This window comes from Olea europaea, unplaced genomic scaffold (genome assembly GCF_002742605.1).
Source record: "Olea europaea var. sylvestris unplaced genomic scaffold, O_europaea_v1 scaffold2132, whole genome shotgun sequence".
NCBI lineage: Eukaryota > Viridiplantae > Streptophyta > Magnoliopsida > Lamiales > Oleaceae > Olea > Olea europaea.
In genome coordinates this window covers 102,823-117,488 of record NW_019239286.1, presented here as the reverse complement: position 1 = coordinate 117,488, position 14,666 = coordinate 102,823, and the positions used below count along the sequence as shown (strand labels likewise).

The 14,666-nt window shown below is 31.0% G+C and overlaps 1 pseudogene; it reads right to left on the bottom strand.

Annotated features, from left to right (window-relative positions):
* Positions 1-2,159: 2,159 nt before the first annotated feature.
* LOC111380378 lies at positions 2,160-5,960 on the bottom strand (annotated as a pseudogene).
* Between the last annotated feature and the right edge of the window lie 8,706 nt (positions 5,961-14,666).

Genomic DNA, 14,666 nt, shown 5'->3' with positions numbered 1-14,666 from the left:
TGGCAAACCTGATAACCCAACTAATGTTCGTCTAGATGTAGATGACCCCAACTAGGGCTATGATGAGGGCGATTGTGAAAGAAAAGTACGACCAATTGAAGAAGCTATTGAGTTGTGCTCTTCCTTTTTCCATACTTGTATCAAATTGATTAGCAACACCTGCACCCAATGCAATAAGTATAAGACTTGAAAACAGGTAGGCCAATTGAAATTTCTGGGGATCTATGCAAATTGCTTGCTCACTGCAGGCTGGAGGCCTTAGTTCAGGTATGCCTGCAGTCAGGGTCATAACACCCATACATTGCAAACATAATTTTGATAAATAAGATCTTTTAAGTTTTAGACGAGGTAATAATTCAAAATGTGTAAAAGCAAACACAAGTATTGATTAGTCTTGTCACTACTTGTTTATATATCGGGCCTTTATGAAAAAAAAAAGCATTTATTTTTTTATCAATTTATCACCGGGATTCATAATACAATAAGAACAAGAAAGTGTATGAGAAGATAGAGATGTGATCATAACAAAAGTGAGAAAATGGTACCAATAAGGAGAGTACGGAACTGTCCCAAATAGACGTCGAAGACAATTGCACCAGCTATCGATGCAATATTGGAAGTACCTGACCATATGGTAACAACATTGACCAAAAATATGCCACTCGTGTTGTATTTCGTACGTACATACATTGTGATGTTTGCCACGAGGCTCATAGATGCCAATTTCTCGATGACTCATTTCCTTGGAAAATCGAAACACAAAAAGATCAAATTAAGGAACTATTTTTGAAAGAAAACTCGTTCAAGAAACGCTAAAGATGGTAGATTCGCAATACATTACCAAGAATGAATTTAATGGCTTTCCATCCACCTTGCTTTTTGGATTCAGATTGGGGAGAAAGAGGGAACTGGCCATTGGAACAAGATTGGCCCTCTTTTTCCATTTCTGTGTCGTTTTTTCTCTCTCTCTAAATTTGTTCTTTCACATAAATAATCCAGAAAGTACCGAGAAGCACTGCATTACTTGTTAAACGCTTATTAGTCGGAACAAACAGTTGAGGGAAAAAATAAAAGAATGAAAGAAAGAAAAAGCGTTTATATTTTGTCCTTAACATTATTTGAAAAAAAAAAAAAAAAATTTGTATTTTTAAGGTTTCAATTTATTTGCCACTTAGAGAATCTCCAATGGGGATGGCACCGAATGTAGTGTGTGTAAAACTTGGTGTAATATAAACAGTGTCACACCAAATTCCAAATTTGAGAATTTTCAATAATTCCTATTTTCCCCTCCCGTCCCTTTAACAATAAGGGTGCGTTTGATTGCAAGATGGAAAATTACATGGAAAGAAAATATTTTCCAGGCAATTGAGTTGCCTAGAAATTATTTCCATGGAAATTGTCAATTAAATGCGTTTGTTTGACTTCACTTTCCACCTAGAAAATATTGTATTTTTCCATCTTTTGGTGTTTGATAGTCATTATTTTCCATGAAAATTGTCATTTTTTCCAATTTTTGTTGTTTGATAGCCATTATTTTCCATGAAAATTGTCACTTTTTCCATGGAAATGGTCACTTTTTCCATGGAAAATTTCAATCAATTTTTAAGACTTTCTTTTTATCACAAAAGCCTATTTATGCAAGAATAATATTTCGCTTGACCATCTTTGCAACATACAAAAGAATTTAAATTGCTTCCTATGATATCTTAAATTAATACTCATAGAGACTTGGCTAAAATTACAGTGGCCGCATTCTATGAAATCTGATTTAAAAAAAAAAAAAATGAATTCATATACTTGCTAAGTTGGGTTCGGCAACTGCCATTCGTAATTCAAATTAGAACTCCATACATTATTACATATGCAATTGAATATTAAAACGCATACTAAAGGAAAGGGAAAATAGACATGTAAATGTTGATTTTATTTTTTTTTAGCCAGGAAAATAATAAGTTTATAGTTATGCACAAATCTACTTCCTCATATTATACATATGCCACAATTGTTACATATGTTCTGAGTACAATCTAACTCTACGAAAACTGAAATATAAATAGAACTAGATTGCAACTGGAGCCAAATCATGGGCACATGTCAATGACTAAATTTTCAGTATAAAAGGAAGTACAGAAACAGTGGTACATCTCATGTCTTTGCTCTTAGTTTCTGTCAGGTCTATTTCTATCGACTTGAATAATTCTCAAATCCGATGTAGATAGAATCTAGGGCATTGACATACCACCAGACACAACAATTTCAATTCCCTCCCTTACAGACAAGTTTGACTTTTGGGCTAATAACATCATTGGAGTTCAAGAGGCATACATCAGCTATGTAAAGATGGTTTGTTGGGATATAAACGCAGCAAAGCTCTTCCTCTCCTGAATAATTCTAGAGGGTGACAAATGAAGTGATGAACCCAAATGCCTATTCATCAATACATGGATGCCTTATAATGGCCACTTCCTTGAAAGCTTGTGTGTTCTGATCTGGAGATAGAAAATTCTTAAAGCACTGCAAGCATCCATATTTGGGAAATTCTTATGAGCTTAAAACACACCACATTAAGCCATAATCAGCAAGAAGAGAGATAAAATCAATTCCTTGATAATGACTGAGATAAAATCAATTCCTTGATAATGACTGAGATAAAATCAATTCCTTGATAATGACTGAGATAAAATCAATTCCTTGATAATGACTGAGATAAAATCAATTCCTTGATAATGACTGAGATAAAATCAATTCCTTGATAATGACTGAGATAAAATCAATTCCTTGATAATGACTGAGATAAAATCAATTCCTTGATAATGACTGAGATAAAATCAATTCCTTGATAATGACAGCATCACCTTTATGATGTTCCCATCATTCAACTTGAATGAAATTGCTATGGTTGATGCAGGACCCACGTTAACCTTTAGGCTGCATTGATCTCAAGTGAAAATATTTAAGGCCAAATGTAAGAGGAAAAAAATGTTATTTTTGATAAAGGCAACCAGAATAAATAAGAATGAAAAGGAAATTTCTCTCGTAGAAACCTTTGTATGGCGAAAACAAGGTAATTGAGAACAACATTCTACTGACCATTCATACTTTCCACATTAAGTACCATCCAAATCTGGAGAAAAAGCAGGTGGGATATTTCAGTAACACAAGATATGGCACAAGAAATTACTCTTTTTTTTTTGGTAGGGAGGTGACTTATTTTGTAGAAAAGGCTGGAGTCAATCCATGTAGTACTAATCCACCATTCAACTAATCTTCAAAAACTCACTTTAGGCCCCTATCTCATATAGGTTTACTTACATTTAATATTTACAGCCCAATTAATGATGCTGTTGATTACATCTCACCCCACCCCCAAAAGATAAGAAGAAGAACACAGATACCTAAAAAGAAAGAATAACAAAGTAATGGAATTTGGGCCTTGTAACGAAAATAACAGTTAAACATGGCAAGAATGAGACACCTGCATATACAGACGAATGAACCTACCACAAGCCCTCTTCATCAAATGTTCATTAACTAACGCAATGGTGTCGCCACAGCTTGGTTCGCCTTTGAGCTTGCAAGAAACATGAAAAGTTTTGTTTAAGTTGGTGATCTTTCTCTCTGAAGCTTCTAAGGCCTGCCTCATTGTAGTCAATTTGTTTTGTACACCCTGACATTACAAAAAATTTTCTGGACAAAACTCATGACAAGCTATAATATTAAAACAGAATAGAATGAGCCAATGAGGACAAAACTATATGCATAGCCACATACATACTGATAAAACTAGCAGTCGAAATCACCTAAGCTCATCCCTCCACCCTCCCACCCCAGGAAGAGGGTGGAGGGAATGACAAGCTATAATTTTAAAGATAGAAAATAAATCAATTTTTCAAGCACTCCTTTGCAGGGTTACCAAAATAATCCCATCGAAAAACCAAATTTTCAAGCACTTGTTCGCCGTTTTTGTCCCGTCCCCCCAATACACCCTCCTCGGAAAAAGGTTATGTCCAAAATTGGGTTAAGCAATCAGTAAAAGACGATTACCCATCTCACAAATAACCCATCAATGAAGTCAGAGTAGTAAGTACCGTAAAATCCACATAATAATCAACTGGAGCGATTCATTTGCTCATTACCCAGAAGAGAAAAATATAACGAGCAATAAATACCTCGCGACCAGAGTGAAGGTGAGAAGAGGAAGCGGAGGGGGAAGGCTTGGAGGAGGAGGAGGAGGCGTCATCATCGTGGTCAACATAGTCGGCGACCGGTATGAGAAGCTCTCGATCGCTTTCTCTACTGCTGTTTCCCATTACCCCGAAGGCAGATATGGAAGCTCCAGAGATGGGTCGTCGATTTCTTCTTCCTGGTTTGGCTGAGCAGATGAGGGAGAAGATAGTGATATCACTGATATGTACGTGGATAGAGATGAGAGAGAGATGCTAACGTGAGGTGATAGAATTTTTGAAACAGTTGAATTGCCTGGAAAATAAAATCCACCCACCTCCAAGGAAAATATTTTCCTTGATTTCAAGAAAAATGTGGTCACCTGATCAAAAGTAGGAAAACATTTTTCTTGGAAAAAATTGTCAATCAAACAAGACAAAAGTAGGAAATTAGGTGGGAAAAACATATTTTTCATGGAAAATGTGTGCAATCAAACACACCCTAAATGTTAATTTTCTATCTTTATGCCCTTTTTATATATTAGAATTCATAAAATTTAATTGACTTTTTTTTTTTTAATGTGATGGTTAAGTTCATTTAATATTTATTTTTAAATTATAATCAACTAATAAGTAATAATTATTGATACATTAAATTAAAGTTGTTCGTTAAAAAGTCAAAAGTTACAAATTTGATAATTAATAAATTAGCATTAGAACAACATAGATACAACGTTTCTGAAAGGTCTTTTCCAATTCCACCAAGATTGTCAAAATATTCACCCAAAGAACCAGATGTATTTTGAGATTCTTCACCTTGTTGTTGACCCCCCCTTTTTTTTTTTGCAAAATTATTAATTGTTCAAGTCCAAAAAATAAAAATAAAATACATAGAGTTGGATCTGATATGTAATCCAAATCATTTAGTAAAATTTTATTTTCTTCTTCATATTCTGTCGAGGCCAATTTTCTTGACTCGTTTTGAACTTTTAGCATTTGAATTTCAAAAATTTGTTGTCTACCCTCGCTTCCCTTTTTGAGAATTTCAACAAGTTGTCGATATTCATCTTTTATAATTTGAATAATTTTTTGACTTTCTTCATCATTTTTCTTTTTAGACTTTGCTCTTTTCACCAGAATGGGTCCTTCACTTTGATAAAATGACCGTCGCATAATTATGCACTATATGACAATCGAGGATGAACGATGTTAATGCACAAACTGAAAATTCAATGGAAGCACCAACTCAAGGAGTCAAGCTGGTTGCAAATGAAAATACCCGATTTCAAGAATTTGTTGCTTGGCATAGACAAATCAAGAATGTAGATGTGCACTTTGCACTTCAAGATGCATTACTTGATCATGTATGAGATGATTATACTAATTTAGATAGATAAGTGACAAAATGAGTTGTCATTTTTGTTATGCGTAATTTTTCTTATGCATTCCATATAATTTTTATAATGTGCAATATCGTGTTTAATATTTTCATTTTAGTAATAAATGCAATATTTTAGTTCATTAAATATAATTTTTAATTTAATAAGTTTTGTAATAATATGATTATAATGAAATTAACTCAAAAAAAAAAGTTGTAAAACCATCTTCAATGGTCTACACCACATTTGGTATAACTAATGGAGAGGCATAACTTGCGATTTACCTCCCTCACGATACTCCAGAACAGGGGTAGTGGGGGACCCTTAAGGTTAGGGTTTAACCTTTAATGGAGAGGTCGGTTTTCCTCACTGGAGATGCCTTAGTAGTTAAATTATAACTCCACCAATAGATTTCCATATTGTAAAAGTACTTTGATCTAGTGACACAAAACAGAGAAAACCGATTAGGGATAGTCTAGGATTTGAAGGGTTGGCTGCCACACGATTAGACTGTCCAACACATTTTGGCACGTCCATTTTAATTTTATATTCGTATCACTTGAACTTTATTATTTTCTGTAATAATTGAGAACGCATGGTTAATTCTACTCTTTCAAGCATCACACCATGTAAGTATTCTCGCCAATCTTCAAATTCATTTCGAGTTTTGGCTGCATCTTCTTGTCACGAACGATTTTAGCATGTGAATCATGATCTCAAAATCTCATCAAAAGAAACTTGTATATTTGACTTTCTGGGGGAAAAAATCTGATATTTGACTTTCTGGGGGGGAAAAATCTGATAAAAATACAAAATAACTTGTCAAGTAGACACTTCAAATTAATAATTTTTTAACCTTTTTTTGTTTTTTGTTTTGTTTTTTTTTTGTTTTTGTTTTTAGTATTATTCAGTAGGATTTAATCTATCATATTACTTCTAAAAAATATTTATTATTTTTTAATATTTTTCGCTAACTTCCCTCTAAATTATTATATTATTTTTCTCCACTGAAAATTAAAATACTTTGAATACATTTAATTATAGAAATTGAATTAGGATCTCCAAATTCGAAGAATCAAACTCACTCTCTATTTTAAAATATTTGAAAAGCCTCTTAAACATGATTTATAGTGTTGAATCTTTAAAGTAAATAGCATATATAAATATATAATAGTCTCTTGGAGATACCCTTACTATACATGAGATATCACAATAGAGAGAATAATGTTATGTATTTAACCCCTCCGTGGACTCTATTTCTTCAAACAATTCATTTTTCAAATTTTATTTTCAATCACACATTTTTCATAAAATAGTTTTATATGTAAATCTTTTTTCTTCCCTAAAAAAATCACTATTTCAAAACATATTTTTCCTTAAAATGGGTATCAAATAGGGGCCTAGAATGCTGATGGTTAAGCAGTGTAGGTATCAAAGTGATTGTACATTTTAAGTTTAGGAGTATAAGTCTCGTTTAATGTGTCCAACTACTAAGCCCTTGTTTGAGTCCCATACTTTAAAAACTCAAGGTGTGATTGGTTTGCATTTTTATTTTTCAGTTTTGAATTCATATTCTGTTTTGTTTTAAGGTATTATTTTAAAATTGCAAAAAAAAGGGGGGGGGGGTATGATTTGTAATTCTGAAAAACTGTTTTTCAAAATAAAAAATCATAAAAAAAGTGTTTAGTTTAAAAATTTTAGAAATAGTTTTATGACATTTTTTTTTTCAATTAATTTGATTAGTTAGTAAAACATATCAATTTTATGCTACTATGTGATCAAAAAGTATAAATTTTAAAGTTGGTGAAAGATAAAAATGAATCATTGTAAGAATGAAAAAGCATAATATAGATTGATTCTCCATAGGTTTCTTCGAGAAGCTTGGGACGAGAGAGAGAGAGAGAGAGAAATTGAGAGATAGGTATTTGTATTTGGGTAGATTTTGTGTGATTTTATTAATTATTTTAATATGAGAAATTTTTAAATTCATTTTCCTTGTTTTTAGTTTTTTGAGCGTCATTAAAAACACTCAAAATGTTAAAAAGTCATTTTTAATTTTATGCTATAAAATTTTTCTTGTTTCGAAAAACACATTTTTGAAAATAATATACCAAACACGTTGTGAATGATTTAGAAAATTGAAAGTTGAAAAATGACTTTAAAACAGCAAAAACAAGTGTTTCAAACTCATCTTCAATATAAATTCTCCCAATAAATTAATTCTACGTGTAAATTTAAAACTTTTCATTTTTAACCATATATTCTCTGAATAGTCATTATTACAAAATCTATTATACCAAAAATTGGGGTCAAACAAACCCTAAATTGATGTAATACTATTGATCATTTGAAATGTCATTTTGCTTCCTATAGCATTTAGTTAATGTAGCGATGCGTCGAAACTCAAATGGGGAACAACAATATTCAACTCCATAGTCATATGAGAGTCCCCCAATTAGTTTAGTTAAAAAAGCTAATAAAAATTTAAAACAAAATTACAATAAACTTTAATCACATCTTTCATGAATGTCATAATTTTTAACAATTTTTCAATCATATATTTATCTCTTTTTGTCAATATTTACAAAAGGGTAATTAGCACAAAACGTCCCTATCTTTCGATGTTTTTTGTGGAAACCCTCCTTACCTTTCGTTTTTGGAGTATAACATCACCTTTACCTTTTTTTTGCGCCAAACGTCTTTCTATCAACTCCCCATTAAAATGCTCCGTTAAATCAAAGGAGAATTAGCACAAAAGGTCTCTACCTTTCAATATTATTGTGCAAAACGTCCATACCTTTCATTTTTTGACATAATTAGCACAAAAGGTCTCTACTTTTCAATGTTATTGTGCAAAATGTCCTTACTTTTTATTTTTTAGCATTTTCACCCCTATCTTCCACCTTTCATTGCGCGAAAGGTCATTTTCATCATTTTTTCAATAAAATGACGATTTTATCCTTTTATTCAAATAAAACAAAAAGAAAAGATGAATTGTCAATGCAACCATAGTCCTTAAATTTTTAAAAAATTACAAAGAAATCATAAATTCTCAGCCATCACCACTTTCACAACCTATCAAGCTGCCAACTATAAATCCACATAACACCACCTTTCGGCCACCATGCCCACCGGACTCCACCACCTTAAATGTGGTTGTTTCGGATAGACTGGTGATCAATACTATGGAGGAGGATAATGAGGAGAGTGAGGCGAGGCTGGTGGTGGTGGAGTCCGATAGGTGTTGTGGCCGAAAGGCGGTGCTATATGGATCTATATGTGGTGGCTTGGTGGGGTTGTGAAAGTGACGATAGTGGAGAATTTAGGACTTATCTGTAATGTTTTGAAAGATTTAGGACTATAATTGCAATAAATTAATTATTTTTCTTTTATTTTCTTTTTGCTTTATTTGAATAAGAGGGTAAAATCGTTATTTTATTGAAAAAATGGATGAAAAGGATCTTTTGCGCAATGAAAGGTGAAAGGTAGAGGTGAAAATGCTAAAAATGAAAGTTATGGACGTTTTGTACAATAACATTGAAAGGTAGGGACCTTTGTGCTAATTATGCTAAAAATAAAAGGTATGGACGTTTTGCACAATAATATTAAAAGGTAGGGATCTTTTGTGCTAATTACCATTTGATTTAACGGAGTATTTTAATGGGGAGTTGACAGGATGACGTTTTGCACAAAAAAAAAGATAAAGGTGAGGGTGGAATCTGCCAAAAAAGAAAGGTATGGACGTTTTCTACAAAAACATCAAAAGGTAGGGACGTTTTGTGGTAATTACCCTTTACAAAATAAGAAAATACAAAATATGATATTTTAACAAAATCAAACCACACTTTATGTCAACAAAATTAGGATAATTATGCTAGCAGTCCTCACATTTCCATTGAATTTGTATAGTTTAGCTAGTCATCAATCACAGAAACTTGAATTAATTCGTCAAAATATCACGTGAGGTTAGGGGTGGGTGCGGTTTGGTTCGATTCAATTTTAAATGGAATCAAACAAATCTAGTACCTATGAGAATCGTAGAAATTGAACCATTGATTCATATCCAATTATAGAATCGAATCAAAACCAAATCAATCGATTCTGATTTGCTCCAATCCGATTCTTTATATTGAAAAATTATAAAAATAAAGTATGAAATTATTTTTTAGATAGAAATTAAACAAAATAGAGATAGAATCACTTGTCAATCTCGTTATTTAACAAAACCTATATAAAAAAAAATCAATTAAACAAAGCAATAAATAAAAATTCATTTCAAAACTTAAAATCAACTGGAAAAAATGATAAACTATTAAACACAACATAAACAGTAAAAATCTTGATCGAAAATTAATTATTAAGAAAATTCACATACAAAATATATTGAAGAATATATAGGCCCCATTTGGTATCTATTTTTGTAAGAATTAGAATGAAAAATATTGTCGTTATGGGACCTATATAAGAGATAGAAAATCAAATATGATGACTTGATGTGATGAATAACGATTATATTTCTCATTTTTGTCGCCAAAGAATGAGAATGAAACGGGAGCATAGTATTCATAAACCGATTATCTTTAGTAATCCTCAAAGATCTTGATTTTTGATGGTTGGTCAATTTGAAAATAATGAGAAAATTGAATTCTTATAAAATATTGAACAAAAAAATATTTTTCTCTATTGGGTTGCATTAATCTTTGAATTTATAATGTACTTATGAATTTATTTATACTTGAATTTTGATTAACCATTGGGTTTTCCTACAAAAGAAAGAAGAAGAAGCATGTGAAAAATGGAATTTTAACATGAGTTAATTTTAGAATTTAGTGTTCAAAGATCTAGTGAAGCAATAAAAAAGAGAAATTCGGGAGAATTGAATTCACCATCAGTTCTCAAGGCAGCATTGAAAATCAAATCGAAATCAATCAATTCTCGATGCATGGTTTCAAAATTGACTCACTTAGTGGAGGAATCGAAGTTGAACTAATTGATTCTATCTGATTCGATTCAATTTCATCGATTATGGAAAAAAGTACCCATCCTTATTCTAGGGTTGATTTAAATAAATGCATATTTGATAGGTGAGTATATTTAACCACTTTGTTGATGAGTGTAGTTTCTACACTTATTCGAAATCCTAAAAGATGATATTTTACCATTATTTGAATAAATTACTACATAACTTGTGTTATATTACATTTTGTAGATAAAACTCAATGTTTGATAAGGAACTGGAGTAAAGAATGCAAAATTGTGAAAAATCGGTGATATTCGAAATTTGGGGACGAAATTGCAAAAAATTCATAGGTGAGATAGGCGATGAAATAAAGATCGAAGATGCTAATGATTTAAGTGGATACAATTGAAAGATAAAAGGAACAAGATTACAATAGAAACTACTGAAATGAAGCAAATCCAAAGTTTGAGGATGAAAATATAAAGATTCAAAAGTTAAAAATGATAAAGTTCGAGAGTGTTAAGTGTCAGTTGGATGAGAAAAGAAGTCAAAAGGATAAAATATAGTCCAAATATTATCACATATCAATTTTTTAGGGGAAAAAGTTATGTTTCGAATTTTCGATCTCAATTTGAGAACAATTTTTGGCATAGCAAGCTTTCGAATTGAAAAAATGATATCTCTAGAAGAATTAATCCTTTGAGTTAGCTTTTTCAATGCACATTGAATCATTTCAATCAGATATCGGGAAAAAATAATATGAACAAAATATTGAAAACTGTCTGCGCGAAAAAATATTATGTTTATGCGGTTGTATATGTTTAATTAGATGCAACCATATCTATGCCTCTAGAGCTCTCTGGATTGCCTAATATTACTTGTATGTGCCTACTTCCATTTGTAGTTTCCTTTTTGAATTAAAACTCTACTTTGGTAACAATCTTTTGGACATCCTTTAAATATCATAATCTGTCCAAATCGTAGAAAGACATCCCTAAACCTTAAAATCTCTATATTTCATCTATTTTGGAGGCAAAGAATGAAGCTAGATCATCAACATTAAGAGAATTGTGCAAGATTCTTGAAGATCATTCATCCATAATCAAAATTTTCATTTAAGAAAGTGGATTTCTCCACATTCTTCCATATTTCTTCGATATGGGTGATATCTTTTCATTATTTCTATATAATTTAATAAGTAGGATGGTTGGCTAGGTTTTTTCTTTGTATTAGATGAATATGAACCCTATTATTTGTTTATTTTAAATCAAAACAAATAATTTAGTATTTCTCGATTAGTTTTGTATTCCTGTTGAACTATCTAATTGCTTGATTGCGAATTGGATAATAATTTACTTGTTATAGTATAGGAATACTCATAATAAGTTTAGAACGCGGCAAAATCAACACATGGATGATAGGTATTATAAATAATATCTATAGTATATACAATCATGTGTGATAAATCATTTGAATCAATGCATATTTTTCATATGAATTCGGATTAAGAATAAGATCGGATCGTGTTAAACATAAATTTAATATATTTTGGAAAATAGTATTTAATAGTGGATTATCAATTGTCTTTAATGCATGGATTACTAGATTATGAATTAAAAATTAAAATAAATGGCAATAGGGAGATTCATATATTTGATAAATTAAAAGTTATTAAACTACATATTAGACCTTATTCTTCGTAGAACGATACATTCGAAATTCACTGATTTATATTACTTATCAATGATTTCATACCCTTGCGGGTTTTAAGTAAACACTTGTGATAGGTGATTATATTTTAATTACTTTGTTATCAAACATTGTTATCAAATTGAGCTCGGTAAATAGGTGATCCAAGCCCTTAATCGGGCTAGGTAGGATTACATTAGAAGAATGCATATAACCTAGTCAAAAATTGGGTAAACTCTCGAGTTTTGGGTAAAATCGTCAACTCGGTCTAGATCTAACCCTGCTGACCAAAATAAAAGTTTTAACCCCCGTTTGGCCTCCATTCTCCTTCTCATTCTTTTTCTCTCTCTTATTTTTAACTACACAATTTTCATAAAATAATATTACATGCAAATAAAAAAAATTAATTCTTTTTCAATCACACATTTTTCAAAAAAATATTATTCTAACCATCAAAATTTGGCAAGAATGGGGGTCAAAGGGGGCTTATTTTGAAAATTTAGAGTTTTTGAAATTGAACATTAGACCTCTAGATAATAGAAATGAAACCTTACCACAGGAAGTTTGTTGTTATTATTGTGTATCTAGTAGCTATATATATAATTCAAAAATTATTTATTATTTTCTATAAATATTTTGAAAGAAATCAGTTCAATATTTTACGTCATTTCGTAATACCAAATAATAATTTTATAGACTTATTATGTATGAAAATTTTAATTTTAGTTAAGATGAATTGAATATATAATAACATAAATTGTTGGTCTATAACTAATAAATGATTTGTACATGACAAAAAGGAAAAATATCATAATTTTTTAATATAACATACAAAATTATAAAATTTAAAATTAAATAAAAATGGTTACAAAATCACTATTTAAAGACATCCAAATAATTAGTGACAAATAACCTGAAAACTATAATTGTGTCAATTTTAAAAAAACTTTAAATAATTTTTAAGTAAGGACTCAAAGTTCGAACACCGATTCATTGATCCAACTAGTAACCTAATGATCTAATACTTTGATCGGGTCTAATAATTATGGATCAAACACACTTTCTATTAATAGTTATTATTTATTTAGCCCTTGTTTGGTCCCCATTATTTTCAAAATACATTTTTTACTTTTTTCTTTTTAACCACACTTTATTTAATAAAATAATATTGAACGCAAACTTAACTTTTTTCCCATTTTTAATCACATATTTTTCGTCAATCTACTATTGTAAAATGCATTCTTACTGTAAAATGGGGCTCAGACATGGTTTTATTATTCAACTTTTTTTAAGCCTTTTTTGATACACATTATTGAAAAATTAAAGAGTTTTAAATAATATTTTCTGGAGTGTAATGATAAATAGAAAAGAAAGACGGGGAAAAAAACAGGCTGATGTGTCAGCAAGTTGTTGGCTTCTTCTTTTTTTTTTTTTTAAAAAGCTTTCAAACTCTCCAATCATACATTGACACGTGTGCAAGCTGTTTTTAACCCTGTATTTCACTCTGTTTCTGTAGCGAAACTACTTTTTGGAGAACGTATGATTAAAAAGTAAAGAAACTTGCCCTCGCCCCGGGGGCTCATGTAGGCTGAATACTGTTAGACAGTGTTCAACTATAGTGAGCCCTCTCTAGAAGGGCTCTTAAGAGCTCATACTGAATTGTGGGCCAGGGAAAATTGGTACCGAGCCTGACTCCATGCTATCGGATAGAATGGTCGGCTCGGGGATCTCCTTATAGAACTTTATTGATTTTTATGAAAAATATTTTATTATTTAAATATTTGGTGAATAATAATATTGTAGCAAATAATTTAAAATTTTAAAAGGCAAGCCCCCATTTTCGAAAAATGAAAACGGGTGGAATAGTTTTTTTTTTTTTTAAATTAGTGGTTAAAAAAGAAAGAAATTTTTTTGATTTACGTGTAATATGATTTTATGAAAGATTATCTGATTAAAAATAAAAGAATGAAAAATAAAATATAATGTAATAAAATTTAATGGATCAAGAGCGCTAAATTGAAATGTTATTTCGAAAATTTACTCACACATCAAACATAACCAAATCATAGACATGTTTGAAATTTTCTGGAGGTGACAGACTTGGGCAGTGCAACCTTACAACTTTATTCAAACCAAAGTCCAGTCGCCAATCCACACAACTCTGCGTACTCTCCTTTTCATCCGTCAAACCTGGTAGATTCCTACCCTCAGCGCACGTGTCTTCCATGGAAAGGCGAGTATAAGTTATTTTAACTTGCAAGATATACAACTCTACTTTTTGAACTCCATGCGACAACGGCTATTTTTCAAGAATCTGTCTTCTTGCACAAGAGTAAAGCTTACAGAAAACTTACAAATTACGCCCCTGTTTGATTAACATTAAATTAAATTACATTACATTCCATTTTTTTCTCTCCTATTTTCAACCATACAATCTTCTATAAAATAATATTACACGTAAATCGAAAACTTTAC